The sequence below is a fragment of the Vidua chalybeata genome, chromosome 2 (assembly GCF_026979565.1).
Source record: "Vidua chalybeata isolate OUT-0048 chromosome 2, bVidCha1 merged haplotype, whole genome shotgun sequence".
Classification (NCBI taxonomy): domain Eukaryota; kingdom Metazoa; phylum Chordata; class Aves; order Passeriformes; family Viduidae; genus Vidua; species Vidua chalybeata.
In genome coordinates, this window is record NC_071531.1 from 77449902 (window position 1) to 77466214 (window position 16313).

At 37.1% G+C, this 16313-nt stretch overlaps 1 pseudogene; it reads right to left on the reverse strand.

Moving 5' to 3' along the window:
- Nucleotides 1-924: 924 nt before the first annotated feature.
- LOC128783738 (taste receptor type 2 member 40-like) lies at nucleotides 925-1938 on the reverse strand (annotated as a pseudogene).
- Between the last annotated feature and the right edge of the window lie 14375 nt (nucleotides 1939-16313).

Genomic DNA, 16313 nt, shown 5'->3' on the forward strand with positions numbered 1-16313 from the left:
CCTGAAACTCTCACCACAGTCATTTATAAGCTGAGAACTTTAGAACAGATTTATCAAACACATTATTTGATAAAACATGACAGGATTTGTTAAATAGATTTCACCAACCTCATGTGAAACTTCATAGTAATATAAAATTTTAAAAGAAAACAGCCTTAGAAACAACTCATAGCCATATTGCTCAAAGCAATAACAAATCATGACAATAAAGGAAAATCTATGATCAGAATGGCCAACTCAACAAGAGTGAGATTTTCTACAGGTAGTTCTATGTACCTACATCATCTTAGATTGTAATCACCATCTGGGTAATCCACTTTCGAGGAAAACAAACAAATATGCATAACATATATTTCAAACAAAAGTATCCATTTATAAATAGGTATTTAATCACTACATTGTTACAGATATACTGGAATCCTAAAAAAAATAGACCTCATTCAGAATGCAATTTGATTATATCAGTTGGCTGTATGCTTCCAAACTTTAATTTTCCCTCAGGTTATCATCCAGTTGGTTTTTCCAGTTTAAAAGTACAGTCTTTTTCCATGTAACACCAGTTATGACTTGCACAACATGTTTTTAGTCAAATTTTAACCTTCTCAGGTAAAAAATCCTTTATTTGAGAGCTGATACTTTTGATCTCTGTACATTCTTGTCTGTTTTACTCCTCATTTTCTTCAATTCGAACAGGTCATAAAACTTGCAGTCTTAAACTGATAATCTGAAATCACAAAGCAACCTAAAACTGATTTCTTATTTAAGTACATTATTCTCATTCAGTATGTTTTTGTTCTCATTCTATATTAAGTGGGATGGAAGGAGCTGGAGTGGTGCACAAGTAAGGCAAAAATGTGCATTATTTCAGATGCTCCAAAATGCTAAGGAGGACTAGTCACAGAAATCTCTGCAAGATGAAAGTTATCATTTAAGGGAAAGGACAGTGAAATAATACATATGAGTCTTGATCTCATATCTCTTACTGGAGAGTGTTTCTCTCAAGCTTGGAGTCTTATCTTCCAAATGGCACTTAAAATGCAGGCAAAGTTTCCTAAATGCAAATTTCAATTTTGAATTGACTATGATCAGGATAATTGAGTGCATGGAAGGATATGCCCCAGCTACAACTAAGGATACTGCTACTTTCACAACATCTTTACTTTGAGATGTCGACAGCATCAACAGAATTTGAGCTACAAAACTGAAAAGATACAGGATTAAGAAAGAAATAATGGATTTAATAGCAGTTAGGTGAACATCTATCATAGCATCCCTGAAAGTATCTGCATAACATTGCATCATCTTTCAGTGTTTCCACAGAGAAGTAATTAACAGAGTTGAGGTCACCACGGAGACTACTAGAGGGGTAAAGCAACCTAGAAAGTAAAGAAGCAGCAAGCAGAGAGATGAGCTATCCCAGTCCACGATATGAGCTGTATTATTTTCTCTGCAGTTTCCTGTTGAGCTGCATAGGTAAGTGCTGGGTGTAATCCATAGTAAAGGAAGAGAAGTCATAGAAGAGATCACCAGCCATGCTAGAAGAAGCCATGGGACCATCCCAGCTATTCTGCGCTTGATTTGCAGCAGCAGCCAGTGGGTGATATTAATTATTTTTACACTGTACAGTACATAGAGCCAGGTACTGAACCACAAGCTGCTATGGTTTACAAACATTCACACTGCACCAAAGTCCTTGTACACTGAAGCCAACTTAAACACATCTGCAAAATAGAGACTGTGGATGTGCATCAGGACTGTCACCTGCAAGATAAATCTTGATGTGCTCAGAAAGATCAGAATCATATCAGCAGAAGATATTTTTTTGCTTTTGATCCAATTAATGATATTAACAGCTGAAATAAATCCATTTCCAATAAATCCAATAACAACTTCAATAGATACAATGCTTATTGAAACAATAAGAAGTGGTGGCAACATCTTGCTGCTTTGGTCACTTCTGCCTGATTAGCCTGTGTAGCTGTGCAGGAAGTTGAGCAGTTCTGATGATATCTGACTAGTCCGAGCTCCTGCCTGCTCACCTTATATCTAGGAACAAAATAACATCTGGAAATGACAGTCATAAATTATTGATGTTCTTCCTGAATGTGCAAATCAGAGAAAGATTTAATAATTAACTCTAACCTTTTACATGCATAAGATTTGCCTATGCTTTTCCTTAGGGATGTGAGATAGCCAGCTGTATTAACCTACCCATCTTGTGTCCAATTGTTTATATTCTTGTCTAGAGTGAAAGAAAGCTCAGTGGCTCTCTGGTTACAGCACCACCTGACAGTGTGAAGGGGGATGCAACATGAAACCCAACAGAGGCACCAGTATATCTCACCAAAGGCGTCTTATATTGTAACTAGTATCTTTCAGGCTGCCTTGAAGGTTTATAAATTCTAACTAGACCAATTAGTTGCAACCACAATAATAAGGAGAAAATTATACAGCCTCCAGCCCTATTCTAGAGGAGCATTCCTGACAACAAGGCTGTCTTTATCCAAGGATTATTGCTGCATTTAGCTGACTACTTCTTATATGTGGTCACATATACGGGATCAAAAGATGATAATAGCCGACGTGCAGGGGACAGATTAAGTCAAGTAGAGCAGTCCATCTAGCAGAATCATGTTAAAAACCCCACCCTCTGCAGCTGTTTCACTGTCTCAGCTTCTATCTCACCAGCATGCCATGCAGTTTGATACCGAATTTAGACCTGCTCTGCTTTATAGAATGAAAATGTGCCATCCATCTTCATCCATGTCTTTGTATGATGCTGTAATGAGCACAGTCCAGAATAGAGGTGGGCCTCACTGATCTGCATCCTGCATTAGTCATAATTAATAAACTAATATGTCCAGTTTAGAGAACAACGTGATCAGACCCATGAACTCAAGTTATAAATACAATATCGGAAAATTTATATTGTCAATATATTATTTCTTGAAATAGAGAAATGTTAAATACAATGAGGACTGTGACAACAGGGTGAGAAGCAGCTGACATTGTTAGGCCCCTGGAAAAAAGTCTGAAAGTTTATTTGGCAGCAAAATATTTACTGATTTTGTGGCAAAGTTGATATATATTTCTGGAGTCCATTTCTCGACAGAGTAAAATGTTTCAAAGTAAAAGATAGGCTGAGCTTCTAATCTGGGCATGGGAAGAATTGTCAATTGGATTTACTTCCTATCAATACTTTCATGCTTCAAGTTTTTGTTGAATTTCTAAGACAATAAGTTAATAGTTATTCATTAACTTACTGAAATTAAAAGCTAGACTTAAAATCTCCATAGTTTTTGTTTCTGTCAATCAAAATTGCATTAAACTTAGATTTCATTTTAGGTCCTTGTTATCTCAAAAACTAGGAGCTTTTTTCTCTAAAAAATGAACATATTTTTGTCATCACAACACTGCAAATTGTAAAAAAATAATTGAGACATATTTAGAAAACATGGTATATAAGTTTCAGATTTAAAAAGCCTAAAAGAATAAAACAAACAAACAAACAAATTTAAACTAAGAAAACGTTTATATGTTTCTTTTTTTAACATTCTTTACCAGAAGTATTCAAGAGTGGAAAAGACACATCTTACTAAGGAAAAAAAATATAAAGTCTAACTCAATGACTACTATGTATTTCAAAGCTATATGCCTAGATCTTCCTGTATACAGAATGTGCATTACATAACTATAGTAGTCAGTTACTTCAAAAATGTAGTTTTTAAGTTACTCAAGGGAACATGAAAGTAACACTTCATTTTTATGTACTTATGAAAAAACAGCAGTGCAATTATGAAGTGGGAGAATCTAAACCAGAAAATACATTCTAGAAAAGTGCATGACTGAAGCAAATTCTCAGAGGTTCCAACAGTTATAAAATTCTGTTCTATCTTCGTATCAAAAAACTAGAATTTGAAAGACAACCATATCTGAGCTCTACCTGCTTATTTGATTTTCCTGTATGTGAGACCAAAAGTGGGAACAATTTACTGAGAACAAAGTAACATTCCCACAAAAGAACATTTCACCGTGGTGTACTGCCACCAGCTCCTTCAGAAAGTAGCTGCCACTCAACCTATGCACTCTGGTGGTATTTAATCCTCAACTCAGGTAAAGGAAAGAACCTGTTCCTCAATGTTCTGTTAGGGACCTCAGTCTAATATGCTCTGCTCTCAGGAGTGGCTCCTAAATTTTCTCTTGCTTTGTGCCTCAGTAACTCAGCAGCTCCACAATAAACTGCTATGATCTCCAAGGGTTCTCCAGAGGATAAGTTCACTCATGGATGCTGGTGACACACACAGGCAGGGATGAAGATACAAAAGGCTGGTTTGTGTGTCACTGCAACTTGACCACACTTGACACTGGCTCCAGACTGGAAATGATCATCATCTCATCTTGGTATGCAGATCCTTGAAAGTGCTCATTCCCCTTATTGCTCTTTCCTGACCTCACAGATAGGGTTGCCACATTTATGCTCATTAGCAGACCTCCTTTTGGACTACAGAGTTAATCATCATGGTCAGGCCAGATTTATCTGGCAGAGGAGACACAAGAGATCCTAAAATATATCAGACTTCCTTGAACTTATCCTCTGAGAGAGCACTTGAGTGAATTAATAAAAGCAATAGACTCACAAAGTAAAGCAGACCGGAATTTCTTAAAAATAATCACAGTACAATGTTAACATGACACAAATTATAAATACTAGAGAAAAGTGTCTGAATTTATACAACAATTTCCCTTGAAACATAAATCTCACTTTATGAGAAGAGAGAAGACCCAGAGAAGTCAGGTTCAGCTCATAGATAGCACCTTTCCTCCTTTGATTCATGCATTCCAATTAACAACAGTAATAAGTATGCTTCACACAATCCATATAAGGGTTTTAATTGTTGAAGTAGTATAGTAGAGAAATTTTTGCAGCACAACAAGCAGTTTCCAAATCTTGTGAAGCTCAAATCTTGTGAGCCTGTTCAGCTCATACAAGATCCACAATGCACCAGTCAGTAGTATCTGATTAATATTTTGGTATTTTACTGTGAGCAAGAAGTGTATGAATACAATACTGAAAGATTTATTTCTGATATTGTTCAGAAAAATGCATGCCTTGGAAATGTTGCTAATTAATCATCCAACTATAGTCACAGCTTCACAATTTTTAGTGAAAAGTAATTGTCTATGGCATCACTGAGGATAGAAGAAATTACAACATGTCCAATATGACTGGCTTTTTCTTCTCTTAAATTTGTTTATACTGTTTTTTGAAGAGCTTTGGTTTTGGTGTGATGTGACAGATACTCATACTGCCACCACCCTTCAGCATACTCATTCAGCTCTCATGCTACAGTGTATCATTTGGGGCCATCATCAACACCAACCAAAGTGCAGATCAAATTAAAAAAATGTTAGGCTTTATAATGTGATAGCTCCAGCACATTCAGAAAACAAAGAACCAAAACTCAACGTGTTAGAGATGCACAGGCTTCAGGGAGACCATATAGCACCTTTCAGCATCTAAAGTCACTAAAGAGAGGTGGACAGGGACTTTTGACAAGCATATGGAGTGATAGGACAAGGGGTAATGGCTTTTAACAAAAATAGAGTAGATGTAGTTTAGGTATTAGGAAGAAATGTTTTCCTGTGATTGCAGTGAGGCACTGGAACAGGTTGTCCAGAGAGGCTGGGGTGTCCCCACCCTTGGATGTGCTCAGGTTCAGGCAAGATAGAGCTTTGAGCAACCTCATCTGCTGGAATGTGTCCCTGCCCAAGGAAGTAGGGGTTGGAACTAAGTGGTCTTTTAAAGCCTTTCTCAACTCAAATAATTCTGTAATTCCACAATAACTCAGTGATGAGATCCTATAGTCTTCCTCCTGTCTCCTATCTAAAGGCAAAAGAATAGCTAATCCTGGAATTTCATTTTGAGATTATATCCAGAGAGAAAAATCACAGAATTTCAACTTTTTACTTACATCTTATTGATACTATGACTTTGTTTGGCAAGTGTTGACCATTTGCTCCTGACTAGTGTGTAATTCTATAAAAACTTAATTACAAGACTTGCAAAACAATTCAATAAACAAAGAATGAATATTACCTTGATCACAAAGAGATTCCATTTCCTGATGAAAAGAGACAGGGACGTGAAAATAATTTATTATTGTTTGCTTATCCCGTGTGATAGAAAAAAAAGAAAAAGAAAAATGTTTTATTTTGTGTTAGAGGAAGGACACTGCTTTCCAGACAATCATAGTTAATTAAATTCTGGTGGTGTAAGAGGTTACAAGAGCCTTGTGATATTTGTTCACCTCTACATCATGATCTCCTTAGCACATAAGCTTTTTACAACCTGCAGTAAATTGCATACAGCATTTATTGTATCGTAAAGTCCATCTCTGCTGGAAACCTCTGAGCACCAGCATAAGACAGTGAAGTACAACTAGTATTAAGATCCTTATGCTAAAATAATTGAGTAAAAAACCCATGGGAGAATATGTCTTGTAAAGGATGCACAAACTAACCTACAAAAGAAAACTTGCAAAGACTGTGTAGGGGAGCCATCAACATCTGTCTTTAACAAACATGGTCAGAATCAGCATTTTTGGTTCTACTAATGGCTGATTGCATCTGCAACACTTTTTAAAATTGTTTATCAAGTATTCCTCACGTGTTTGACAAGGTGTAGAAGGCTTGTGAACCTCAATAAAATATCCCATCTGTGGAAAATATCAATAAGTTATGCTGCTGTTTAACACATTCCAGACTTTGTATTGTACAAAGAAGTAATGTTGCAAAATATTTCAAAAATGAGTGTGAAAGGGTGATAATCTATTTTACTATTAATTTGCAAGTTGTCATGCTGCTGTCATTACTGTACTGGAGATAATGTGCTGTTAATTTCAGTACCACAAAATTATTTGTTGTTTCTTTTAGGAATGACTGTCAAAATGGAAACCCCAACAGACTCAAGTAATGGAAAGAATCCTCTGAAATTCATGCAAGGGGTCAAGAAGATCAAACCATGTGAAACACATGAAAAAGAAGATGCAACTTTAAAGAGGTAAGAATGCACACACATCCTAAAAGCAAGGAGCAGGCAATAGCTACAAGCTAGTGATGATTATCAGTTGCTCCTTACCACGGTCAAAAGGAGATAAATATAAATGTCCATTTATTCAAGACAGTATTTGTAAAGATAAGTTTATGGCTTATACCACATGAAGTGTGATATGCTTGTAGACCTCCTCTGATCATGTTGTTTCTGCTATTAAGAGAGCCAATATGTCCAAAGGAATGGAGTGCTTTATTAAGCCAGATTTCTCTACAAACCAAACATGATTAAAGACTGTGAATTTGGTTTACTTTAATAAGGAAAATGTTAAAATTGCACACTAAAAGTTCAAAAATTATAGAACAGTATTCTCAACTGCTCCAGCTTCTCTATGGATTCAGGAAATTTTATTTTCTTTTTTCCCCTCCTTGAAGGATGCTTTATCTCTTTGGCTTAAACAACTCTTGTTGAATAGGAATTGCTTTTAATATGTCCTTAACAAGACTGAAAGGTTAGATAGCTGCTTCTGGTTTCTCTTTTCCCAAACCATAGCTGCAAGTAAAAACCTCTTATTTTCCACTTCTGTTACATTTTATGGTTAGTGCATGCCTTACCACACCACTGGATTTTCCTGTTCACAAAGTTGTCAGGGACTACAGTGAAACTTCACGCAGTGATCCTTGCACTAGACTCAGCTTTTACAACTTGTGCTTAGCTTCATCCAAAGAATAAATACACATTTCTTACACAGGTGACAGACTTGTATATTGGAGCATATATTTTAAGTCAAGTTCCTTTATCTTGTGTTACGTTTCAGATCCCCTGCCATCACCAGCAGTTGTCCATTTTGTGTCCCCAGTTTGGAAATAGCATTCTTAAAAGCTATCTCTATTCATTACAATCTTTTTAGCATACACCTTGTCTTAAGATTGCTTACAAACTACCAGCACCCAAAGAGAAGTACAATCTTCATAATGGATTTTTGTTATGAGTTAGTTACTTTACTTAATCACAGTTTGCGTAAAGTGCATGAAACAGAACCCATCTTTTCATTTCCACTACCACTTCAGCTGCCTTCCTTCACTATCTGTTTATTCTTGAATAATGGAAAAAGCACTAGGAAGTGATAAAAATAACATAATTTAAAATAAATTAAGTACAAAGTGCTAAAAATTACTTTAATCTTCTTACAGTGCAATGGTGGACTGAAGAAAGGAGACATATTGACAAATTAAATCCCTTTCTAAAATGTAAAAAAAACCTGCTTCATGACAATACTTTTCAATGTTCAGGTGAACTAGTTTTGTGTAAACTGCTTCATATATTTTACACTTAAAAGAAATGGTCTTTGACATTCTTTTAGGAATGCTGTTGTAGTCTTTGTAAATTATCATTAAAATTGAGAAAATATAAGTCTATGATTCTTGTTGCAATGAATCTATCAAATAGAAGCACTCAGTGAAAAATGTTATGTGATAATATCATTAAAGAATTTAACATCAGGATGATGCATAGACAACCCCAAATAAATATTTTTTTCATTAAAAAAATTTTAACTGTCTACTTTTGCCAAAGCTATAACTTTAATGTAAATATGCCTTTTAGTACATATAAGTATGAAGACCATAAGGCTTTTTGCAGGCCACCACCACTTCAGCACCATTGGCAAACAGCCCCACACTGACTGATGCTGGGTTCTCTTGTGTTTGTATAGCCAATGTGCCATTTTGACAGCCAACTGCAAATCCCTTTTTCAATACTCTGCACCACCTGTGATGCAAATTTAAATTAATCCTGATTTTTGTGGCTTACTAACACTGACTCCAGCAGAGAGAGACTGTTTTCTGTTTGGAAAAATTCACATTGGAGTCCCTCTTTATAAGCAGTATGAAGAAAGTAAAAGTGTGTATCCTGATAATATATATATTTTTTTCTATGCACACCATCGCAGTTACAGTCTTATGCAGTGCTGAGGCTTGGTTCACTCAGGTTTTTAGTTTGGATTCCCAAACATAAAGAAAAAAAAATAAACTCCACTTCAGTCACTTATTTTTCAGTAAGCAGACACCACATTGCTGGGAGCACTTGTTTGGGGTAGCACAGTACAATAAAACCCAACATAACCGTGTCCAGATATTATTTCTCAGTGTCCTATCAGCTTTTTAACTTCACAATCATGAAATGTTCCTTTGTGTGATTACTAAAGTTAGGAGTGAATGATGTATAAATTAGAAAGCTGACAAACCCTTGAGAAAGTGCTCTGCACAATGACATATCTGCTTACTCTATTCAAAGAGCAAAAAATTACGTTCTTCCCAGGTGAGAAGGATGGAGACAAATGATGGTCTCTTCCTAGGATTGACTTGAAATATTCAAAATTACAAAACCCTTGTGTATTTTTCCCTACGTTTTACGTTAAAATGCAAAAAACACAAGATCAGTTTATTCAGTCAGAAATTAATTTCTGCATATGGACTTTTCCTGGGACAGTTACAGTCATGCTTCCATAAAGTGAAGTACTAACTAGATTCTTCAGCAAGGGAGAATAGACAATTGTGGAGGTTATAATTTGTGGGTGCATAAAAAACTCTTATATGAAGATCAATGGGGTTGATGATTTATTGTCTCTTCCAGTACACAAAATAAGTGACATCAGATGAAAGAGAAGTTAAAGCAAACAACATAAGGTTGTTTTCCACATAACACAGAGGGAAGATGTGGAACTCCTTGTCATAAGATACATCTGCAAGAAAAGTCTGCATGGATTCAAAGGATGAACAGACAAGCACATAGGACTGAAATCAAATGGGTGTTACTTAAATACATAAAACCATTTCTGGTTCACATAATTCCTTTAAAAGCTTAATGTCTAGGAGAGTAATAGGAGCAAGTAGAATTTATATTTGCCCAGTTTGTGCAACGTTCCCTCAGCTCTCTGCTGGCTATCAAGGAGAGGTAATTGCAAAGGCACAACTTTGGTCCCAAACAATGTGACTGAAATAAATGCTACTGCCTTATCCTGACTCATGTTTTAACAGTTTCCAAATTATGATAAATCATGGTTTCAGTTATGTCCAACTAAAAAATACAGTCCCAGTGCCACATCTATAATTACAGATATATCTGTGAGGAAGGGAGAACTTCAGAAGGGACAGTTACCCTGCAAGATAGACTGGAAGAGTGGACTAATGAGAAGCTTATGAAGTTCAACAAGTATGAGGTCTTGCACATGGAAAAACATAATCCAGGAATGCAGCAAGACTGGGATATATACCTGGCTGGGGAGAAGCTCTGTGGAAAGGGACCAGGAGCTTCTGATGAACATGAGCTCCATATAAGTAAATAGGGTGCTGCTACAGTAAAGAAAGCCAACAGGATCCTGGGTTGCATCAGAGTGCTTCAGCAGCAGAGATAAAGAAATTATTGCACCACTCTCCTCGGTGCTTTCCAGACCACACTGGGAAATTAATTTTTGTCTCCTCTATTAAAAAAAAAAAAAAAAAAAAAAGCATGAACAGGCTGGAGAGGGTCCAGAAAAGAGCAAGAGCCAAAATGATTATCCAAGGACTGAAAAGTCTGCCATGTAAGGAAAGGTTGAGAGAACCTCTTTGTTCAGCCTTGAGAAAACAAGGCTTAGGGGAGACCTTGTCACCATGATCCAGTATTTAAAGGCTGTCTACAAAGAAGATTTCCTTTTACAAGGAGTGCCATGGAAAAGATGAGAGGTACAAGTTACTCCTGGGGAGATTCTGGTTTACACTAGAGGAACATTTTTCACAGTGAGAAAAATCAGACATTGGAATAATCTGCGTAGGTAAGAGGTGTATTCCTAAATGTTGGACACTGAAGATTTAGTTGAACAGAGCGCTGAGCCATCTTGTCTAGACTTGTCGTTTTGCTTTTGCAAAGGAAGGTTGGACCAGATAATTCTTCATGTCTCCTTCCAGCCTGGCATTCTGTGATTCTCTGATGGATTCTATTTAGATTAGGAAATGAACAGGATCTGAATCCCAGAAAACAGTTTAATCCCATTGTGCTAAAGGCTGAAAATACATGCACACCAGTAAGAGCAATTTTGTCCCATGCAGCATACGGACAAAATTAGTTCCAACTACAATTTTATGGGCTTCAGAATGGCCTCCCAAATGAAACAATTCTGTTCATTCAGAAAGATTCACACTGCTGTTTCAACTCATTGCTCTTCATATCCAGCAATAAAACAGAAGCTCAAATTCTGATTCAGTTGTATGACTAGCGCAGTAAAATACAGTAGAATTATTCTTGGTTTACAGTGTAGTAAACAGGAGAATAAATTTCATTTCAGAAATGGCAATTAGTTATTCCATTCAGACCCAATTATTGTTTTTATTACAGAACACCTCATTCTTGTTTTAGATGCTATTTCCAACAGTGTTCAACTATTTTGCATTTCGCTTTACTATGCACATCTGTCTAAATCCATAACTTTCACTGGGAAAGAAGGAGCTCCAGGATCTTTGCTGCAGATTTTCTTTTCCCAGACTTCAACTTTTAAAAATTATTATTATTTGGGATGAGAAGAAAGTAGGAATACCCCAAAAATATTGACAGATTTTTTTTCAAATTCTGAATATCAAAACCTGTAATTAGCTTTCTGGGCTGGACAGGTCTGATTGTTGAGATTGTCTCAGCACACATAGATTACACATGAATGATTTATTAATAAAAAAGTAGAATAGTAGAATAAGAGCATGATTCATTGCTCAGATACATATGAGACTCTGCAATATCTCCCCATGGCAGAGAATGATTAATCCTGCTTCTATCAGATGATGCTGGTTTGCTTATGCCAGAGCTAGTGCCCAGATAGTCCCCCATCATGGGGATTTTTTTCACTCAACTGACAGAAAATTTACACTCCAAAATAAGTATGTGTATTCTACAAACCTAGCAAATTAAATCAGCTCAAGGAAAGCACTGAGATGAGCACCAGAGGCAGCTCCTATGTGGTGCAGCTGGGAGCAGGGCTGGGCAGGGTCTGCGAGAAGAGAGGGTAAAACAGAGCTGCTCTTTACATCCACAGCACATGGACACACAGATGGACACAACTGTACCACACAAATATGCAGCAGCACACTTCTGGCAGGCTGCAACATAATCCTCATAGTGTTTCATAAACAACTTCAGGCACCAATTAACTATTTTGTTTTAAGGTCCCCTGGCCCCCAGACAAGAAAGATGCTCTGTGCTGTAGATCCAGCCAATCTGCTCTGTGTGGAGATACCAGGTAATTTTGGTTATTTTGCTGTAGGGCCAAGAATCCATCTGTGTGTACTAAGCAACTTAGGCCAATGTGTTCATATTCTGGATGGATTAAAAATAACAGTTCCTGTATGGAAGCTTTTAAATGCTGTTTAAAACCTAACCCTAGCTGTCTGTTATCCCAGATTCATCTTTCATCTATTCTACTTACCTTTACTTTCCAATCAAAGTTGGTTAAATATGGGGTTCAAATTTAAAAGCTTATTTATAAATGTTTTAAAACAGCATTATTTCACCAATTCAGAAGTTTAATATCAGCTTCAATTAAACAAACTTATATTAGAAGTTACAGAAATGCAGTTTCTCCCCTTCTTTCTGTCACTCTTGGAAAGACAGTGATTTAAGGGGTTAACTTTTCAGTGTGTATTTGAGAGACAGAGATTTGAATCAAGTAAAAATTTATGGACTGAGATCTTCCAGAGTTGCTTTGTGAGGCACTGGAAGCATTTCTGATATAAGCTATAGATACAACAATTCCAGAGGTTTGTTTAAAACCCAGACAGCCAGTATATTATATTTATTTATGGCTCCATCACACCTCCTTCATTCAGGAAAAGCTTGGGTCTGACTTTTATAGTTGGCATTGCTTATTGAGTCACCACAGCTACATGCTCCTGTTCAACACCTCTCCATTTTCTGGACGAGCCAGAAGGTCAATTTGATGACTAAGGACAGTGAAACCCAGTTTGTCATTCTGCTGTGCTCCACCAGGCTGCCTTGTTATTTTTAAGTCTCCCTTCCTATGTTGGCATGTTCTTGTCCCCATATTTCACTGTTTCCCAGGGGAACATCCATCCTCTTATCTGATACCACCTTGCCTCCTAATGACATGTTCTCATTCTTCTCTCCATCCAGGTCCTGCATGCTTGACTTCATTTTTTGCAGCATTTTCAGTTGTTTGTTTAGGTTTTGTTTTGGTTTACTTTGGGTTTAGAACATATCCTATTTTTAATATATATTGGAAATAAAAGTTTATTAATTCTGTCTCTTTGTGATATCTAGTTGAGTCAGGTTCATTTTGGCTCCAGTCTGCAAGAAGAGACCAAGTTTCTGTGCTGCTCTCCAGCACAAGTATTTATATATGAATTCATACAGGAAGGACTTCTGCCACGGGGTTTAGTTATTACAGAAATCAGCAGTGGCCTTGCCTCTATCAGCATGGGGGCAGATGGGCAATGATATTTGCCATGTAGGAAATTCATTGGGAAATGGGAGGCATAACAAGGGTTGAGAAGAAAAGTGCTAATGTGAGTCACTGATAACCTGGAGTCACAGAGGGGAGTGTCACTTGTACATCCTGATAAGCTTAGTGTGATGGGCTAGGCTCTGACTCTGGTTTTGACTGAGTTAATCCAGGTCCTTTCCTTTTAACTTCCATTTAAAAGATGTTTATAAAACAAGCAGAGAGATCTCCTGTTTCCCTGTTTGTGGGAAATGCTGTGTCAGGAGCTGGTCACCATTCTACACACACAAAGAATTCTGAGTTTACATTAAGGTGGGCATTTGAAGTGCTTCCTTCACTCAGGGCTCTGATTCAGCATAATGCCGCACAGTAAGGAAATGTCTTTTCTTTACATCTGCTAAATATAATTTCTGAAGGCACTAGCTTCTAGTGAGACCTCTAGAATCTATTTCATTAGTGCATGCAATCTGTCTATACTACATTATCCCTCAAAAAAAAAAGGAAGGTAATATGGGCTCTGAACAATCCTTATCTGTCAAAGTTGACGGGGAAAACCAGATGACAGAGAAGCTCATTGCCTAAAAATATTTTATCATGATAACTGGTTATGAAGCACCCTTAACTCAGAGGCAATATTATTAAAAACATTTTACAGTCCTCATTTAATGTCAACACTACAAATATAGCAATATGAGATATTTCTTCCAAACTGTTCCATTCAGGTAATTAAATAGTATTTTCTTTTGCTTGGCTTGGACTCACTGTTTTCATTCTGTTCTATAATCACCTTTTAGATCTGCTGTGAAACAAAAGTGCTTCATAAATTGTGAGTCTAGTGGGAAGTATTACCAGAAATCAATATATACATTAGCATATCTGTCCCACACTAGTGAGGATTCTGCATGATGGATGGCACATCAATTTCCAAATACTGAACATGATGGTGAGCAAGGTATCCCCAGATTTTCAGGAATAATCACTGGATCTTTTTGTATGACACAAGAAGCAATTACTTCTATGAGCTGTACCAAGATAGTTTTCACTAACTCCTACTGCGTTTGGTGGGCTGGTTGATTGTGGCTTTTTTTTTTTTTTTTTCCCCTCACAGTGATCTGGGCAGTCTTCTGTTTTCAGAATCCCAATATATAACTGTATTTTTTCTAAGATAAAAGACACTAATAGGGTCCTTGATAAAGATATGCAACAGAAAACAATGTAGGCTGTTGGCAGTTTCTAAATCTCCCTGCTGGTTCACCGCATACCATTATTCTCTGTGGCATGACATTTACTGCTGCTCATGAGAGATGCTGTATGGGGTTGCCAAAGATGCTATCAGAGAACAGCACTATTAGAGAATCTGCATGAATGTGACCAGACAAATAATTTAACATTTTCACTCACCAGACTATAGTTCTTGGAAGAAAACTGTATGGCAGCAACAACAAAGGAACAATACAAAGCAAACAAGCAAAAAAAAAAAAAATCCCAGGCCTATGCCTGGAAGGGAGACAAACATTTTGAGAAACACAGGAATTAATATAGAAATTTTGCAGAATTGTGGCTTAGGCAGATTTGTTTTTCCGAACAGATTCATCCATCCTTAATCAGCAGCCCCAGCTGTCCCTGCTGGGAAAATCTGCATCTCTTTTTCTGCTTGTTGCTGGCTGTGCTGAACTGGCATTTCTAAAAGTAATTACCCCACAAAGTGTAGTCAAACACTCAGAAATACTAAGAATTGCTAATTCCGTGCTAGCTATGCTGGTTCGCCTAGCTGAAAATACCAGTTCATCTCAGCAAGAGAAGCAAGAGTCACAGGGTGATAAGGGAAGCCAGGACTTTGCTAACAGGTACAGGTTTTTCAGCAGCTGATTGGGGAAGGGGTGCCTGGCTGCCTATGAAATGCAGATTCAAGACACTCTCTCAGTCTACACTTTAGAGAAGTGCTACACAAAAGAAAGCAAACTGTGTGTACATGTGTGTGTGTCTGTGTGTGTGTGTGTCTGTGTGTCTGAGCATGGACACACCTGCTCAGACCAGAGAAGAGTCTGGAGCATGACTCATGTGAGGAGTAGCTGAGGGAGCTGGGAGCTTTTAGCCTGGAGAAAAAATAGGCTCAAGCAGGACCTTATCAATCTCTAAGCTACGTGAAAGGAGGCTGTAGCCAGGTGGGGGTCAGACACTTTCAGAAAACAAGCAAGAGAATGAGAAGAAATGGTCTGCAGTTGTACCTGGGGAGGTTTAGATTGGACATAAGGAAAGAGTTTCAAGTATTGAAACAGGGTGATTCTACGTAACATAGAACTAAGCTGTTGAAAAAATAATGCTCTTATTTACTGCAAATCATTTCTAGTGGTAATAGCCTATTATCTCTCAAAATAATAAATTGATTTGAAAAACAGCAACCTTAATTGTGTTGTACCTATAGTTTAGAAGCAGTGATATACTATAGTAAAAAAGTATTTTACAATGCAGAAATCAAAATTCAGTAGGTAAATACTTTAAATCACATTGCAGCTCAGAAATATGATGGCATTGTCTGCTCTTATTTGTATTGTTTAAGCATGATCTGCACAGCTATTATCACCTCACAGACACTCATGCACCACATCGTCAAATTTGCATGAGAACAACAGCTGTCAAACAACAGTAATTACAAGAAAGTACCAGGGTGAAAAGAGGCTGCTATGAATTCTCTTTGGCAAAATTATTGAATTCATCAGAATTAGCTTCTACATGACCAAATGGGATAGAATCACATCTACAGCATGAGGATCCTCC